The following is a 3361-nucleotide window of genomic DNA, read 5'->3' as shown; positions in this document are numbered from 1 at the left end:
CTTGGACAGGGGGAGGGCTGATTGGCTGATTGTGAAAGGCTACAGGAAATGTCTTCACATGTAGCTTCCTCCTTTTAGATATTCTCTGCAATAGCCAATAACCTCCCTTCACAATGCTTTGAATACCACATATTACCTTACCTTCTCCCTCTCTCATTGACATGACATCCAATCAGCAGTTCAGTTCATATTGGCCCAGTAGAACGTCCCTATAGTCCCATTATCAACGTGTTTTATAGAAGTAGTCCCTTTGCTTTGGATTGATCTACAACTTGGTTTTGATCGTAACAAAACATAATTTGAAGTAGGGTTTGACTTTCTGTTATTATATTGAGTAACCCTTATGTCTCTATTTGTTTCATCAAACTTAGAGACTAGAAGTTAGGGATGCACGATCGGTCAAAATGTACGCGGCCAAAGTCAGTCACAGGTGGAGTATCCCGAGTGTATATAGATTATTGATCAGCCATTATTAGTCAACATGACAGGATAACACCTCATCTCTCCGATGTGGTCCTATCAGGTCCTTGGCCAGATCTGCATTTGAACTCCACGCTGTCACTGTCACCCTTCCTATCAAGCTCTTCATTGTGGTAATCTACCGTCCCACTGGTCCCCTTCGTGACTTCTATGACGAAATGGATGCCCTTCTCAGCTGCTTTCCTGAAAATGGCACACCACTCGTTATACTTGGCGACTTTAACATCCTGCCAGAGAAGTTGCACTCACCTGAATTAACCAACTTTTTTGCCACCTTTGACTTAACACTATCCCCTTCTCCTCCCACACACAGAGCAGGGAACCAGCTTGACCTGATATTCACAAGGTCCTGTGGCACCTCTGCTCTCTCTGTTACCCCACTCCCCGTGTCTGACCATCACTTTGTTGCTTTTTCTCTCCCCTTAAAGTCCTCTCCCCCCTCCTCTCTAGTCCCCACATTGTCACCACCCGCCGCAACCTCAAAACTCTCTCTCCCTCTACGTTTGCCTCAACTCTTCTTTCTTCACTACCTTCTATTGAACAATTCTCTCAACTATCCACAGAGGAATCCTCTGACACCCTGCTATCCTCCCTCTCCTCCTCTTTGGATGCCCTCTGTCCCTTCCACTCCAGACCGGCGCGATCTTCACCCCCCCCTCCTTGGCTGTCTGAATCTCTGCGGACCCATAGAGCAGAGTTGCGGGCAGCTGAGAGGAAATGGAAGAGATCAGACTGTCCTAATGATCTATCTCACTATCTCTTTCTTCTCTCTGATTTCACCTCCACTGTGTCAACAGCCAAATCTGCCTTCTACCGGACCAAAATTAACTCCTCCGCCTCAAACCCCAGGAAACTGTTTTCCTTGTTCTCTTCCCTCCTCAACCCTCCCTCCCCTCCTCCTCCTTCCTGCCTCACTGCTGATGACTTTGTTACCTACTTTACCCAGAAAGTAAAGGACATTAGCTCCTCTTTTATCACTGCCACCATCCTCCCTCCCCCCACCCCCACCTCTGCCTTTACCCAATTCATCCCTCTCACCTCAGACGAGGTCAACAGAATAATAACATCTAACCATGCCACCACTTGCCCCCTGGACACTATCCCTTCCTCCCTCCTCCAGGCTGTGTCAAACGACATCCTGCCATTTCTCACCGCACTTATTAACTCCTCCCTCACTTCTGGCATTGTTCCAACGTCTTTCAAGACTGCCAGAATAAAGCCTCTCCTCAAAAAACCAACCGTTGATACCACTGACATCCAGAATTACAGACCGGTATCTCTTCTTTCATTCCTCTCTAAAACACTGGAACGTGCCGTTGCTAACCAACTGTCCTCCTATCTCTCATCTAACAACCTGCTTAACCCTCACCAGTCAGGCTTCAAAAAAGCACACTCCACTGAGACGGCTCTCCTCGCGGTGACTGAGTCCCTCCGTGCGGCCAGGGCCTCGTCCCTCTCATTGGTTCTCATTCTCCTTGACCTGTCTGCAGCATTTGACACTGTGAACCACTAGATCCTCCTCGCCACTCTCGCCGAACTTGGCATAGCTGAATCTGCCCTTTCCTGGTTCATGTCCTACCTGATGAATCACACTTATCAGGTAACATGGAATGGCTCCTTGTCCAAACCTTGCACGCTTGATACAGGTGTCCCTCAAGGCTCTGTACTGGGGCCTCTTCTGTTCTCCCTCTACACCAGATCTCTGGGCTCTGTAATTACATCCCACGGCTTTTCCTATCACTGCTATGCTGACGACACTCAGCTATTTCTTTCCTTTCCCTCATCTGACAAAGCCCTGATTGCAACACACATATCTGAATCTCTGGCAGAAGTCAGCACCTGGACAACTGCCCATCACCTGAGGCTTAACCTCAACAACACTGAGCTCCTCCTAATACCAGGGAAAGATTGCCCACACATGGACTTACTGGTCACTGTTGAGAACATCACTGTATTTCCTTCTCCAACTGCCAAAAACCTTGGTGTAGTGTTGGTCAATCAGTTATGCTGCACCGCAAACATCACTGCGGACATCACTGCAAACATCTGCGATCCTGCAGATTTGCACTTTACAACATCTGCAGGATCCGGCCCTTCCTCACAAGGGAAGCAGCTCAGCTTCTATTCCAATCACTGGTCATCTCCCGCCTCGACTACTGCAACTCGCTCCTGGCTGGACTCCCTGCCTCTGCGATTAAACCCTTGCAGCGCATCCAGAATGCGGCAGCGCGCCTCGTGTTCAACCTACCAAAGTTCTCACATGTAACCCCCCTCTTCCGAGACCTCCACTGGCTCCCTGTAATAGCTCGCATCAGATTCAAGATGATGGTACTGACATACAAGGCAGTCGATGGAACTGCCCCTGCCTACCTCCAAGCATTAGTAAAGCCACACACCCCAGCTCGATCCCTCCGCTCAACTACCTCAGCTGGACGTCTGGTACCGCCATCGCTAAGAGCAAGCAAAGGTCGATCAGCGAAGTCACAACTTTTCTCTGTTTTGGGACCTCAGTGGTGGAACGAACTCCCTACCGATGTCAGGATCGCAGAGTCACTCACCAGCTTCCGCAAAAGACTCAAAACTCACCTGTTCAGAGTTCACCTCGAATCTGCATAGAAACCAATGCACAGCCACCATTGAATGTTGTACGTCCTGGCACTTGCACATTGCACTTATTGAAGGTACTTAATTGTGTAGCATCTACAGTAGCTGCTATCGTTGCTTTACAAAGGGAATGGGTTAGCCTAGCGATTGTAATACTTGCACTTGGTTCTATGAACATCTTTACTGTACCGACAGCGATATATTGTTTCACTTCTTATGACAAATGTCCTTATTGTAACAAATGCACTTATTGTAAGTCGCTTTGGATAAAAGCGTC

The sequence above is a fragment of the Pollachius pollachius genome (genome assembly GCF_949987615.1).
Source record: "Pollachius pollachius genome assembly, chromosome: 1".
Lineage (NCBI taxonomy): Eukaryota > Metazoa > Chordata > Actinopteri > Gadiformes > Gadidae > Pollachius > Pollachius pollachius.
Note: the sequence above shows the minus strand (reverse complement) of the source record.